A 12,011-nucleotide genomic window follows, 5' to 3' on the forward strand; every position below is an offset into this window, starting at 1 on the left:
TTCAGATGCATATCTTAATTTGATCCTCCTGTTGTTGCATGAATTTTACTGCAGAGCAAGAAATGCAGCCATGAAGTGTATTCAATGTTTAAAAAGCCTTGTATAATTTGAATCTACATAACATGTCACATTTCCTGTTGATGAGGGAATATTGTTGTGTTGTGCAAAACTGCTGCATCTGTTGTTACACAAGTGCGTACCTAAAGACAAGATATTCTTTCCCATACCGGGAGTTGAACCCGGGCCACCTGGGTGAAAACCAGGAATCCTAACCGCTAGACCATATGGGAAGACACATACTTAAAATACACATCACAGACAAATCTTTAAATGTTGACATTATGCCTGTTGGGTTTAAAAGCTCCATCTTTTTTTCTCAGAGATGTTGGGGAATGTCTAGATGAAATCCGTCTAAAATGTGTTTGAAGTGAGAACAGCCAGAAGCACTGAAAGGTATACAGTATCATTCCCAGCTTGATTTCAGTCAATTAAATAAAGTATTGAGCCAGCCAGGAGTCGAACCTAGAATCTTCTGATCCGTAGTCAGACACGTTATCCATTGCGCCACTGGCCCCACGTCTAAGCTGAAGTCAGGTCAAAGCTAGACCAGTGTACACAGTCATAGCGTCTGTCAACAACAAGGTTCCTTGGTTTCTGTTTCAGATGCATATCTTAATTTGATCCTCCTGTTGTTGCATGAATTTTACTGCAGAGCAAGAAATGCAGCCATGAAGTGTATTCAATGTTTAAAAAGCCTTGTATAATTTGAATCTACATAACATGTCACATTTCCTGTTGATGAGGGAATATTGTTGTGTTGTGCAAAACTGCTGCATCTGTTGTTACACAAGTGCGTACCTAACGACAAGATATTTTCCCATACCGGGAGTTGAACCCGGGCCACCTGGGTGAAAACCAGGAATCCTAACCGCTAGACCATATGGGAAGACACATACTTAAAATACACATCACAGACAAATCTTTAAATTTTGACATTATGCCTGTTGGGTTTAAAAGCTCCATCTTTTTTTCTCAGAGATGTTGGGGAATGTCTAGATGAAATCCGTCTAAAATGTGTTTGAAGTGAGAACAGCCAGAAGCACTGAAAGGTATACAGTATCATTCCCAGCTTGATTTCAGTCAATTAAATAAAGTATTGAGCCAGCCAGGAGTCGAACCTAGAATCTTCTGATCCGTAGTCAGACACGTTATCCATTGCGCCACTGGCCCACATCTAAACTGAAGTCAGGTCACAGCTAGACCAGTGTACACAGTCATAGCGTCTGTCAAAACAAGGTTCCTTGGTTTTCTGTTTCAGATGCATATCTTAATTTGATCCTCCTGTTGTTGCATGAATTTTACTGCAGAGCAAGAAATGCAGCCATGAAGTGTATTCAACGTTGAAAAAGCTTTGTATAATTTGAATCTACATGACACATTTCCTGTTGCTGAGGGAATATTGTTTTGTGAAACTGCTGCATCTGTTGTTACACAAGTGCGTACCTAACGACAAGATATTCTTTCCCATACCGGGAGTTGAACCCGGGCCACCTGGGTGAAAACCAGGAACGCTAACCGCTAGACCATATGGGAAGACACATACTTAAAATACACATCACAGACAAATCTTTAAATGTTGACATTATGCCTGTTGGATTTAAAAGCTTCATCTTTTTTTCTCAGAGATGTTGGGGAATGTCCAGATGAAATCCGTCTAAAATGTGTTTGAAGTGAGATCAGCCAGAAGCACTGAAAGGTATACAGTATCATTCCCAGCTTGATTTCAGTCAATTAAATAAAGTATTGAGCCAGCCAGGAGTCGAACCTAGAATCTTCTGATCCGTAGTCAGACACGTTATCCATTGCGCCACTGGCCCCACATCTAAACTGAAGTCAGGTCAAAGCTAGACCAGTGTACACAGTCATAGCGTCTGTCAAACACAAGGTTCCTTGGTTTCTGTTTCAGATGCATATCTTAATTTGATCCTCCTGTTGTTGCATGAATTTTACTGCAGAGCAAGAAATGCAGCCATGAAGTGTATTCAATGTTTAAAAAGCCTTGTATAATTTGAATCTACATAACATGTCACATTTCCTGTTGATGAGGGAATATTGTTGTGTTGTGCAAAACTGCTGCATCTGTTGTTACACAAGTGCGTACGTAACGACAAGATATTCTTTCCCATACCGGGAGTTGAACCCGGGCCACCTGGGTGAAAACCAGGAATCCTAACCGCTAGACCATATGGGAAGACACATACTTAAAATACACATCACAGACAAATCTTTAAATGTTGACATTATGCCTGTTGGGTTTAAAAGCTCCATCTTTTTTTCTCAGAGATGTTGGGGAATGTCTAGATGAAATCCGTCTAAAATGTGTTTGAAGTGAGAACAGCCAGAAGCACTGAAAGGTATACAGTATCATTCCCAGCTTGATTTCAGTCAATTAAATAAAGTATTGAGCCAGCCAGGAGTCGAACCTAGAATCTTCTGATCCGTAGTCAGACACGTTATCCATTGCGCCACTGGCCCCACGTCTAAGCTGAAGTCAGGTCACAGCTAGACCAGTGTACACAGTCATAGCGTCTGTCAACAACAAGGTTCCTTGGTTTCTGTTTCAGATGCATATCTTAATTTGATCCTCCTGTTGTTGCATGAATTTTACTGCAGAGCAAGAAATGCAGCCATGAAGTGTATTCAACGTTTAAAAAGCCTTGTATAATTTGAATCTACATAACATGTCACATTTCCTGTTGATGAGGGAATATTGTTGCCTTGTGCGAAACTGCTGCATCTGTTGTTACACAAGTGCGTACCTAACGACAAGATATTCTTTCCCATACCGGGAGTTGAACCCGGGCCACCTGGGTGAAAACCAGGAATCCTAACCGCTAGACCATATGGGAAGACACATACTTAAAATACACATCACAGACAAATCTTTAAATTTTGACATTATGCCTGTTGGGTTTAAAAGCTCCATCTTTTTTTCTCAGAGATGTTGGGGAATGTCTAGATGAAATCCGTCTAAAATGTGTTTGAAGTGAGAACAGCCAGAAGCACTGAAAGGTATACAGTATCATTCCCAGCTTGATTTCAGTCAATTAAATAAAGTATTGAGCCAGCCAGGAGTCGAACCTAGAATCTTCTGATCCGTAGTCAGACACGTTATCCATTGCGCCACTGGCCCCACATCTAAACTGAAGTCAGGTCACAGCTAGACCAGTGTACACAGTCATAGCGTCTGTCAAAAACAAGGTTCCTTGGTTTCTGTTTCAGATGCATATCTTAATTTGATCCTCCTGTTGTTGCATGAATTTTACTGCAGAGCAAGAAATGCAGCCATGAAGTGTATTCAACGTTGAAAAAGCTTTGTATATTTTGAATCTACATGACACATTTCCTGTTGCTGAGGGAATATTGTTTTGTGAAACTGCTGCATCTGTTGTTACACAAGTGCGTACCGAACGACAAGATATTCTTTCCCATACCGGGAGTTGAACCCGGGCCACCTGGGTGAAAACCAGGAATCCTAACCGCTAGACCATATGGGAAGACACATACTTAAAATACACATCACAGACAAATCTTTAAATGTTGACATTATGCCTGTTGGGTTTAAAAGCTCCATCTTTTTTTCTCAGAGATGTTGGGGAATGTCCAGATGAAATCCGTCTAAAATGTGTTTGAAGTGAGAACAGCCAGAAGCACTGAAAGGTATACAGTATCATTCCCAGCTTGATTTCAGTCAATTAAATAAAGTATTGAGCCAGCCAGGAGTCGAACCTAGAATCTTCTGATCCGTAGTCAGACACGTTATCCATTGCGCCACTGGCCCCACGTCTAAGCTGAAGTCAGGTCACAGCTAGACCAGTGTACACAGTCATAGCGTCTGTCAACAAGGTTCCTTGGTTTCTGTTTCAGATGCATATCTTAATTTGATCCTCCTGTTGTTGCATGAATTTTACTGCAGAGCAAGAAATGCAGCCATGAAGTGTATTCAACGTTTAAAAAGCCTTGTATAATTTGAATCTACATGTCACATTTCCTGTTGCTGAGGGAATATTGTTGTGTTGTGCAAAACTGCTGCATCTGTTGTTACACAAGTGCGTACCTAACGACAAGATATTCTTTCCCATACCGGGAGTTGAACCTGGGCCACCTGGGTGAAAACCAGGAATCCTAACCGCTAGACCATATGGGAAGACATATACTTAAAATACACATCACAGACAAATCTTTAAATTTTGACATTATGCCTGTTGGGTTTAAAAGCTCCATATTTTTTTCTCAGACATGTTGGGGAATGTCCAGATGAAATCCGTCTAAAATGTGTTTGAAGTGAGAACAGCCAGAAGCACTGAAAGGTATACAGTATCATTCCCAGTTTGATTTCAGTCAATTAAATAAAGTATTGAGCCAGCCAGGAGTCGAACCTAGAATCTTCTGATCCGTAGTCAGACACGTTATCCATTGCGCCACTGGCCCCACATCTAAACTGAAGTCAGGTCACAGCTAGACCAGTGTACACAGTCATAGCGTCTGTCAAAACAAGGTTCCTTGGTTTCTGTTTCAGATGCATATCTTAATTTGATCCTCCTGTTGTTGCATGAATTTTACTGCAGAGCAAGAAATGCAGCCATGAAGTGTATTCAACGTTGAAAAAGCTTTGTATAATTTGAATCTACATGACACATTTCCTGTTGCTGAGGGAATATTGTTTTGTGAAACTGCTGCATCTGTTGTTACACAAGTGCGTACCTAACGACAAGATATTCTTTCCCATACCGGGAGTTGAACCCGGGCCACCTGGGTGAAAACCAGTAATCCTTTCCGCTAGACCATATGGGAAGACACATACTTAAAATACACATCACAGACAAATCTTTAAATGTTGACATTATGCCTGTTGGATTTAAAAGCTTCATCTTTTTTCTCAGAGATGTTGGGGAATGTCCAGATGAAATCCGTCTAAAATGTGTTTGAAGTGAGATCAGCCAGAAGCACTGAAAGGTATACAGTATCATTCCCAGTTTGATTTCAGTCAATTAAATAAAGTATTGAGCCAGCCAGGAGTCGAACCTAGAATCTTCTGATCTGTAGTCAGACACGTTATCCATTGCGCCACTGGCCCCACGTCTAAACTGAAGTCAGGTCACAGCTAGACCAGTGTACACAGTCATAGCGTCTGTCAAAAACAAGGTTCCTTGGTTTTCTGTTTCAGATGCATATCTTAATTTGATCCTCCTGTTGTTGCATGAATTTTACTGCAGAGCAAGAAATGCAGCCATGAAGTGTATTCAACGTTTAAAAAGCCTTGTATAATTTGAATCTACATAACATTTCACATTTCCTGTTGATGAGGGAATATTGTTGTATTGTGCGAAACTGCTGCACCTTTTGTTACACAAGTGCGTACCTAACGACAAGATATTCTTTCCCATACCGGGAGTTGAACCCGGGCCACCTGGGTGAAAACCAGGAATACTAACCGCTAGACCATATGGGAAGACACATACTTAAAATACACATCACAGACAAATCTTTAAATGTTGACATTATGCCTGTTGGATTTAAAAGCTTCATCTTTTTTCTCAGAGATGTTGGGGAATGTCCAGATGAAATCCGTCTAAAATGTGTTTGAAGTGAGAACAGCCAGAAGCACTGAAAGGTATACAGTATCATTCCCAGCTTGATTTCAGTCAATTAAATAAAGAATTGAGCCAGCCAGGAGTCGAACCTAGAATCTTCTGATCTGTAGTCAGACACGTTATCCATTGCGCCACTGGCCCCACGTCTAAGCTGAAGTCAGGTCACAGCTAGACCAGTGTACACAGTCATAGCGTCTGTCAAAAACAAGGTTCCTTGGTTTTTCTGTTTCAGATGCATATCTTAATTTGATCCTCCTGTTGTTGCATGAATTTTACTGCAGAGCAAGAAATGCAGCCATGAAGTGTATTCAACGTTGAAAAAGCTTTGTATAATTTGAATCTACATGACACATTTCCTGTTGCTGAGGGAATATTGTTTTGTGAAACTGCTGCATCTGTTGTTACACAAGTGCGTACCTAACGACAAGATATTCTTTCCCATACCGGGAGTTGAACCCGGGCCACCTGGGTGAAAACCAGGAATCCTAACCGCTAGACCATATGGGAAGACACATACTTAAAATACACATCACAGACAAATCTTTAAATGTTGACATTATGCCTGTTGGATTTAAAAGCTTCATCTTTTTTTCTCAGAGATGTTGGGGAATGTCCAGATGAAATCCGTCTAAAATGTGTTTGAAGTGAGATCAGCCAGAAGCACTGAAAGGTATACAGTATCATTCCCAGCTTGATTTCAGTCAATTAAATAAAGTATTGAGCCAGCCAGGAGTCGAACCTAGAATCTTCTGATCCGTAGTCAGACACGTTATCCATTGCGCCACTGGCCCCACATCTAAACTGAAGTCAGGTCACAGCTAGACCAGTGTACACAGTCATAGCGTCTGTCAACAACAAGGTTCCTTGGTTTCTGTTTCAGATGCATATCTTAATTTGATCCTCCTGTTGTTGCATGAATTTTACTGCAGAGCAAGAAATGCAGCCATGAAGTGTATTCAACGTTTAAAAAGCCTTGTATAATTTGAATCTACATAACATGTCACATTTCCTGTTGATGAGGGAATATTGTTGTTTTGTGCGAAACTGCTGCATCTGTTGTTACACAAGTGCGTACCTAACGACAAGATATTCTTTCCCATACCGGGAGTTGAACCCGGGCCACCTGGGTGAAAACCAGGAATCCTAACCGCTAGACCATATGGGAAGACACATACTTAAAATACACATCACAGACAAATCTTTAAATGTTGACATTATGCCTGTTGGGTTTAAAAGCTCCATCTTTTTTTCTCAGAGATGTTGGGGAATGTCTAGATGAAATCCGTCTAAAATGTGTTTGAAGTGAGAACAGCCAGAAGCACTGAAAGGTATACAGTATCATTCCCAGCTTGATTTCAGTCAATTAAATAAAGTATTGAGCCAGCCAGGAGTCGAACCTAGAATCTTCTGATCCGTAGTCAGACACGTTATCCATTGCGCCACTGGCCCCACGTCTAAGCTGAAGTCAGGTCACAGCTAGACCAGTGTACACAGTCATAGCGTCTGTCAACAACAAGGTTCCTTGGTTTCTGTTTCAGATGCATATCTTAATTTGATCCTCCTGTTGTTGCATGAATTTTACTGCAGAGCAAGAAATGCAGCCATGAAGTGTATTCAACGTTTAAAAAGCCTTGTATAATTTGAATCTACATAACATGTCACATTTCCTGTTGATGAGGGAATATTGTTGTGTTGTGCAAAACTGCTGCATCTGTTGTTACACAAGTGCGTACCTAACGACAAGATATTCTTTCCCATACCGGGAGTTGAACCCGGGCCACCTGGGTGAAAACCAGGAATCCTAACCGCTAGACCATATGGGAAGACACATACTTAAAATACACATCACAGACAAATCTTTAAATGTTGACATTATGCCTGTTGGGTTTAAAAGCTCCATCTTTTTTTCTCAGAGATGTTGGGGAATGTCTAGATGAAATCCGTCTAAAATGTGTTTGAAGGGAGAACAGCCAGAAGCACTGAAAGGTATACAGTATCATTCCCAGCTTGATTTCAGTCAATTAAATAAAGTATTGAGCCAGCCAGGAGTCGAACCTAGAATCTTCTGATCCGTAGTCAGACACGTTATCGATTTCGCCACTGGCCCCAAATCTAAACTGAAGTCAGGTCACAGCTAGACCAGTGTACACAGTCATAGCGTCTGTCAAAACAAGGTTCCTTGGTTTCTGTTTCAGATGCATATCTTAATTTGATCCTCCTGTTGTTGCGTGAATTTTACTGCAGAGCAAGAAATGCAGCCATGAAGTGTATTCAACGTTGAAAAAGCTTTGTATAATTTGAATCTACATGACACATTTCCTGTTGCTGAAGGAATATTGTTTTGTGAAACTGCTGCATCTGTTGTTACACAAGTGCGTACCTAACGACAAGATATTCTTTCCCATACCGGCTAACCGCTAGACCATATGGGAAGACACATACTTAAAATACACATCACAGACAAATCTTTAAATGTTGACATTATGCCTGTTGGATTTAAAAGCTTCATCTTTTTTTCTCAGAGATGTTGGGGAATGTCCAGATGAAATCCGTCTAAAATGTGTTTGAAGTGAGATCAGCCAGAAGCACTGAAAGGTATACAGTATCATTCCCAGCTTGATTTAAGTCAATTAAATAAAGAATTGAGCCAGCCAGGAGTCGAACCTAGAATCTTCTGATCTGTAGTCAGACACGTTATCCATTGCGCCACTGGCCCCACGTCTAAGCTGAAGTCAGGTCACAGCTAGACCAGTGTACACAGTCATAGCGTCTGTCAAAAAGAAGGTTCCTTGGTTTCTGTTTCAGATGCATATCTTAATTTGATCCTCCTGTTGTTGCATGAATTTTACTGCAGAGCAAGAAATGCAGCCATGAAGTGTATTCAACGTTTAAAAAGCCTTGTATAATTTGAATCTACATAACATGTCACATTTCCTGTTGATGAGGGAATATTGTTGTGTTGTGCGAAACTGCTGCATCTGTTGTTACACAAGTGCGTACCTAACGACAAGATATTCTTTCCCATACCGGGAGTTGAACCCGGGCCACCTGGGTGAAAACCAGGAATCCTAACCGCTAGACCATATGGGAAGACACATACTTAAAATACACATCACAGACAAATCTTTAAATGTTGACATTATGCCTGTTGGGTTTAAAAGCTCCATCTTTTTTCTCAGAGATGTTGGGGAATGTCTAGATGAAATCCGTCTAAAATGTGTTTGAAGTGAGAACAGCCAGAAGCACTGAAAGGTATACAGTATCATTCCCAGCTTGATTTCAGTCAATTAAATAAAGTATTGAGCCAGCCAGGAGTCGAACCTAGAATCTTCTGATCCGTAGTCAGACACGTTATCCATTGCGCCACTGGCCCCACGTCTAAGCTGAAGTCAGGTCACAGCTAGACCAGTGTACACAGTCATAGCGTCTGTCAAAACAAGGTTCCTTGGTTTCTGTTTCAGATGCATATCTTAATTTGATCCTCCTGTTGTTGCATGAATTTTACTGCAGAGCAAGAAATGCAGCCATGAAGTGTATTCAACGTTTAAAAAGCCTTGTATAATTTGAATCTACATAACATGTCACATTTCCTGTTGATGAGGGAATATTGTTGTGTTGTGCAAAACTGCTGCATCTGTTGTTACACAAGTGCGTACCTAACGACAAGATATTCTTTCCCATACCGGGAGTTGAACCCGGGCCACCTGGGTGAAAACCAGGAATCCTAACCGCTAGACCATATGGGAAGACACATACTTAAAATACACATCACAGACAAATCTTTAAATTTTGACATTATGCCTGTTGGGTTTAAAAGCTCCATCTTTTTTTCTCAGAGATGTTGGGGAATGTCTAGATGAAATCCGTCTAAAATGTGTTTGAAGTGAGAACAGCCAGAAGCACTGAAAGGTATACAGTATCATTCCCAGCTTGATTTCAGTCAATTAAATAAAGTATTGAGCCAGCCAGGAGTCGAACCTAGAATCTTCTGATCCGTAGTCAGACACGTTATCCATTGCGCCACTGGCACCACATCTAAACTGAAGTCAGGTCACAGCTAGACCAGTGTACACAGTCATAGCGTCTGTCAAAAACAAGGTTCCTTGGTTTTCTGTTTCAGATGCATATCTTAATTTGATCCTCCTGTTGTTGCATGAATTTTACTGCAGAGCAAGAAATGCAGCCATGAAGTGTATTCAACGTTGAAAAAGCTTTGTATAATTTGAATCTACATGACACATTTCCTGTTGCTGAGGGAATATTGTTTTGTGAAACTGCTGCATCTGTTGTTACACAAGTGCATACCTAACGACTAGATATTCTTTCCCATACCGGGAGTTGAACACGGGCAATCTGGGTGAAAACCAGAAACCCTAACCTCTAGACCATATGGGAAGACACATACTTAAAATACACATCACAGACAAATCTTTAAATTTTGACATTATGCCTGTTGGGTTTAAAAGCTCCATCTTTTTTTCTCAGAGATGTTGGGGAATGTCTAGATGAAATCCGTCTAAAATGTGTTTGAAGTGAGAACAGCCAGAAGCACTGAAAGGTATACAGTATCATTCCCAGCTTGATTTCAGTCAATTAAATAAAGTATTGAGCCAGCCAGGAGTCGAACCTAGAATCTTCTGATCCGTAGTCAGACACGTTATCCATTGCGCCACTGGCCCCACATCTAAACTGAAGTCAGGTCACAGCTAGACCAGTGTACACAGTCATAGCGTCTGTCAACAACAAGGTTCCTTGGTTTCTGTTTCAGATGCATATCTTAATTTGATCCTCCTGTTGTTGCATGAATTTTACTGCAGAGCAAGAAATGCAGCCATGAAGTGTATTCAATGTTTAAAAAGCCTTGTATAATTTGAATCTACATAACATGTCACATTTCCTGTTGATGAGGGAATATTGTTGTGTTGTGCAAAACTGCTGCATCTGTTGTTACACAAGTGCGTACCTAACGACAAGATATTCTTTCCCATACCGGGAGTTGAACCCGGGCCACCTGGGTGAAAACCAGGAATCCTAAACGCTAGACCATATGGGAAGACACATACTTAAAATACACATCACAGACAAATCTTTAAATGTTGACATTATGCCTGTTGGGTTTAAAAGCTCCATCTTTTTTTCTCAGAGATGTTGGGGAATGTCAGATGAAATCCGTCTAAAATGTGTTTGAAGTGAGAACAGCCAGAAGCACTGAAAGGTATACAGTATCATTCCCAGCTTGATTTCAGTCAATTAAATAAAGTATTGAGCCAGCCAGGAGTCGAACCTAGAATCTTCTGATCCGTAGTCAGACACGTTATCCATTGCACCACTGGCCCCACGTCTAAGCTGAAGTCAGGTCACAGCTAGACCAGTGTACACAGTCATAGCGTCTGTCAACAACAAGATTCCTTGGTTTCTGTTTCAGATGCATATCTTAATTTGATCCTCCTGTTGTTGCATGAATTTTACTGCAGAGCAAGAAATGCAGCCATGAAGTGTATTCAACGTTAAAAAGCCTTGTATAATTTGAATCTACATAACATGTCACATTTCCTGTTGATGAGGGAATATTGTTTTTGTGAAACTGCTGCATCTGTTGTTACACAAGTGCGTACCTAACGACAAGATATTCTTTCCCATACCGGGAGTTGAACCGGGCCACCTGGGTGAAAACCAGGAATCCTAACCGCTAGACCATATGGGAAGACACATACTAAAATACACATCACAGACAAATCTTTAAATGTTGACATTATGCCTGTTGGATTTAAAAGCTCCATCTTTTTTTCTCAGAGATGTTGGGGAATGTCTAGATGAAATCCGTCTAAAATGTGTTTGAAGTGAGAACAGCCAGAAGCACTGAAAGGTATACAGTATCATTCCCAGCTTGATTTCAGTCAATTAAATAAAGTATTGAGCCAGCCAGGAGTCGAACCTAGAATCTTCTGATCCGTAGTCAGACACGTTATCCATTGCGCCACTGGCCCCACGTCTAAGCTGAAGTCAGGTCACAGCTAGACCAGTGTACACAGTCATAGCGTCTGTCAAAAACAAGGTTCCTTGGTTTCTGTTTCAGATGCATATCTTAATTTGATCCTCCTGTTGTTGCATGAATTTTACTGCAGAGCAAGAAATGCAGCCATGAAGTGTATTCAACGTTTAAAAAGCCTTGTATAATTTGAATCTACATAACATGTCACATTTCCTGTTGATGAGGGAATATTGTTTTGTGCAAAACTGCTGCATCTGTTGTTACACAAGTGCGTACCTAACGACAAGATATTCTTTCCCATACCGGGAGTTGAACCCGGGCCACCTGGGTGAAAACCAGGAATCCTAACCGCTAGACCATATGGG

General features: G+C 40.8%; 35 non-coding genes across 35 annotated transcripts in view; all 35 read right to left on the reverse strand.

Annotated features, from left to right (window-relative positions):
* Positions 1-218: 218 nt before the first annotated feature.
* Positions 219-290, reverse strand: trnae-uuc (transfer RNA glutamic acid (anticodon UUC)). Its single transcript has one exon. It is a non-coding gene; the product is annotated as a tRNA-Glu (tRNA).
* Positions 291-501: 211 nt separating this feature from the next.
* Positions 502-574, reverse strand: trnar-acg (transfer RNA arginine (anticodon ACG)). The gene has a single exon. It is a non-coding gene; the product is annotated as a tRNA-Arg (tRNA).
* A 300-nt stretch (positions 575-874) lies between these two features.
* trnae-uuc (transfer RNA glutamic acid (anticodon UUC)) lies at positions 875-946 on the reverse strand. Its single transcript has one exon. It is a non-coding gene; the product is annotated as a tRNA-Glu (tRNA).
* A 211-nt stretch (positions 947-1,157) lies between these two features.
* On the reverse strand, positions 1,158-1,230 carry trnar-acg (transfer RNA arginine (anticodon ACG)). The gene has a single exon. It is a non-coding gene; the product is annotated as a tRNA-Arg (tRNA).
* A 291-nt stretch (positions 1,231-1,521) lies between these two features.
* On the reverse strand, positions 1,522-1,593 carry trnae-uuc (transfer RNA glutamic acid (anticodon UUC)). Its single transcript has one exon. It is a non-coding gene; the product is annotated as a tRNA-Glu (tRNA).
* A 211-nt stretch (positions 1,594-1,804) lies between these two features.
* trnar-acg (transfer RNA arginine (anticodon ACG)) lies at positions 1,805-1,877 on the reverse strand. Its single transcript has one exon. It is a non-coding gene; the product is annotated as a tRNA-Arg (tRNA).
* A 302-nt stretch (positions 1,878-2,179) lies between these two features.
* trnae-uuc (transfer RNA glutamic acid (anticodon UUC)) lies at positions 2,180-2,251 on the reverse strand. Its single transcript has one exon. It is a non-coding gene; the product is annotated as a tRNA-Glu (tRNA).
* A 211-nt stretch (positions 2,252-2,462) lies between these two features.
* trnar-acg (transfer RNA arginine (anticodon ACG)) lies at positions 2,463-2,535 on the reverse strand. The gene has a single exon. It is a non-coding gene; the product is annotated as a tRNA-Arg (tRNA).
* Positions 2,536-2,837: 302 nt separating this feature from the next.
* trnae-uuc (transfer RNA glutamic acid (anticodon UUC)) lies at positions 2,838-2,909 on the reverse strand. The gene has a single exon. It is a non-coding gene; the product is annotated as a tRNA-Glu (tRNA).
* A 211-nt stretch (positions 2,910-3,120) lies between these two features.
* trnar-acg (transfer RNA arginine (anticodon ACG)) lies at positions 3,121-3,193 on the reverse strand. The gene has a single exon. It is a non-coding gene; the product is annotated as a tRNA-Arg (tRNA).
* Positions 3,194-3,485: 292 nt separating this feature from the next.
* Positions 3,486-3,557, reverse strand: trnae-uuc (transfer RNA glutamic acid (anticodon UUC)). Its single transcript has one exon. It is a non-coding gene; the product is annotated as a tRNA-Glu (tRNA).
* A 211-nt stretch (positions 3,558-3,768) lies between these two features.
* Positions 3,769-3,841, reverse strand: trnar-acg (transfer RNA arginine (anticodon ACG)). Its single transcript has one exon. It is a non-coding gene; the product is annotated as a tRNA-Arg (tRNA).
* Positions 3,842-4,135: 294 nt separating this feature from the next.
* trnae-uuc (transfer RNA glutamic acid (anticodon UUC)) lies at positions 4,136-4,207 on the reverse strand. The gene has a single exon. It is a non-coding gene; the product is annotated as a tRNA-Glu (tRNA).
* Positions 4,208-4,418: 211 nt separating this feature from the next.
* Positions 4,419-4,491, reverse strand: trnar-acg (transfer RNA arginine (anticodon ACG)). Its single transcript has one exon. It is a non-coding gene; the product is annotated as a tRNA-Arg (tRNA).
* Positions 4,492-4,782: 291 nt separating this feature from the next.
* trnae-uuc (transfer RNA glutamic acid (anticodon UUC)) lies at positions 4,783-4,854 on the reverse strand. The gene has a single exon. It is a non-coding gene; the product is annotated as a tRNA-Glu (tRNA).
* Positions 4,855-5,064: 210 nt separating this feature from the next.
* trnac-aca (transfer RNA cysteine (anticodon ACA)) lies at positions 5,065-5,137 on the reverse strand. The gene has a single exon. It is a non-coding gene; the product is annotated as a tRNA-Cys (tRNA).
* A 303-nt stretch (positions 5,138-5,440) lies between these two features.
* Positions 5,441-5,512, reverse strand: trnae-uuc (transfer RNA glutamic acid (anticodon UUC)). The gene has a single exon. It is a non-coding gene; the product is annotated as a tRNA-Glu (tRNA).
* A 210-nt stretch (positions 5,513-5,722) lies between these two features.
* On the reverse strand, positions 5,723-5,795 carry trnac-aca (transfer RNA cysteine (anticodon ACA)). Its single transcript has one exon. It is a non-coding gene; the product is annotated as a tRNA-Cys (tRNA).
* A 294-nt stretch (positions 5,796-6,089) lies between these two features.
* On the reverse strand, positions 6,090-6,161 carry trnae-uuc (transfer RNA glutamic acid (anticodon UUC)). The gene has a single exon. It is a non-coding gene; the product is annotated as a tRNA-Glu (tRNA).
* A 211-nt stretch (positions 6,162-6,372) lies between these two features.
* trnar-acg (transfer RNA arginine (anticodon ACG)) lies at positions 6,373-6,445 on the reverse strand. Its single transcript has one exon. It is a non-coding gene; the product is annotated as a tRNA-Arg (tRNA).
* Positions 6,446-6,747: 302 nt separating this feature from the next.
* trnae-uuc (transfer RNA glutamic acid (anticodon UUC)) lies at positions 6,748-6,819 on the reverse strand. Its single transcript has one exon. It is a non-coding gene; the product is annotated as a tRNA-Glu (tRNA).
* Positions 6,820-7,030: 211 nt separating this feature from the next.
* trnar-acg (transfer RNA arginine (anticodon ACG)) lies at positions 7,031-7,103 on the reverse strand. The gene has a single exon. It is a non-coding gene; the product is annotated as a tRNA-Arg (tRNA).
* Positions 7,104-7,405: 302 nt separating this feature from the next.
* Positions 7,406-7,477, reverse strand: trnae-uuc (transfer RNA glutamic acid (anticodon UUC)). The gene has a single exon. It is a non-coding gene; the product is annotated as a tRNA-Glu (tRNA).
* A 211-nt stretch (positions 7,478-7,688) lies between these two features.
* On the reverse strand, positions 7,689-7,761 carry trnar-acg (transfer RNA arginine (anticodon ACG)). The gene has a single exon. It is a non-coding gene; the product is annotated as a tRNA-Arg (tRNA).
* Positions 7,762-8,297: 536 nt separating this feature from the next.
* trnac-aca (transfer RNA cysteine (anticodon ACA)) lies at positions 8,298-8,370 on the reverse strand. The gene has a single exon. It is a non-coding gene; the product is annotated as a tRNA-Cys (tRNA).
* Positions 8,371-8,672: 302 nt separating this feature from the next.
* Positions 8,673-8,744, reverse strand: trnae-uuc (transfer RNA glutamic acid (anticodon UUC)). Its single transcript has one exon. It is a non-coding gene; the product is annotated as a tRNA-Glu (tRNA).
* A 210-nt stretch (positions 8,745-8,954) lies between these two features.
* On the reverse strand, positions 8,955-9,027 carry trnar-acg (transfer RNA arginine (anticodon ACG)). The gene has a single exon. It is a non-coding gene; the product is annotated as a tRNA-Arg (tRNA).
* A 301-nt stretch (positions 9,028-9,328) lies between these two features.
* Positions 9,329-9,400, reverse strand: trnae-uuc (transfer RNA glutamic acid (anticodon UUC)). The gene has a single exon. It is a non-coding gene; the product is annotated as a tRNA-Glu (tRNA).
* Positions 9,401-9,611: 211 nt separating this feature from the next.
* On the reverse strand, positions 9,612-9,684 carry trnar-acg (transfer RNA arginine (anticodon ACG)). The gene has a single exon. It is a non-coding gene; the product is annotated as a tRNA-Arg (tRNA).
* Positions 9,685-10,260: 576 nt separating this feature from the next.
* trnar-acg (transfer RNA arginine (anticodon ACG)) lies at positions 10,261-10,333 on the reverse strand. Its single transcript has one exon. It is a non-coding gene; the product is annotated as a tRNA-Arg (tRNA).
* A 302-nt stretch (positions 10,334-10,635) lies between these two features.
* On the reverse strand, positions 10,636-10,707 carry trnae-uuc (transfer RNA glutamic acid (anticodon UUC)). The gene has a single exon. It is a non-coding gene; the product is annotated as a tRNA-Glu (tRNA).
* A 210-nt stretch (positions 10,708-10,917) lies between these two features.
* trnar-acg (transfer RNA arginine (anticodon ACG)) lies at positions 10,918-10,990 on the reverse strand. Its single transcript has one exon. It is a non-coding gene; the product is annotated as a tRNA-Arg (tRNA).
* A 297-nt stretch (positions 10,991-11,287) lies between these two features.
* trnae-uuc (transfer RNA glutamic acid (anticodon UUC)) lies at positions 11,288-11,358 on the reverse strand. The gene has a single exon. It is a non-coding gene; the product is annotated as a tRNA-Glu (tRNA).
* Positions 11,359-11,568: 210 nt separating this feature from the next.
* On the reverse strand, positions 11,569-11,641 carry trnar-acg (transfer RNA arginine (anticodon ACG)). The gene has a single exon. It is a non-coding gene; the product is annotated as a tRNA-Arg (tRNA).
* Positions 11,642-11,940: 299 nt separating this feature from the next.
* trnae-uuc (transfer RNA glutamic acid (anticodon UUC)) overlaps positions 11,941-12,011 on the reverse strand; it is a 72-nt gene continuing 1 nt past the window's right edge. Inside the window, exon 1 of the tRNA in view lies at positions 11,941-12,011. This exon is cut by the window's right edge and continues 1 nt beyond it. This is a non-coding gene — a tRNA (tRNA-Glu).

This window comes from Oncorhynchus keta, chromosome 10 (assembly GCF_023373465.1).
Source record: "Oncorhynchus keta strain PuntledgeMale-10-30-2019 chromosome 10, Oket_V2, whole genome shotgun sequence".
Lineage (NCBI taxonomy): Eukaryota > Metazoa > Chordata > Actinopteri > Salmoniformes > Salmonidae > Oncorhynchus > Oncorhynchus keta.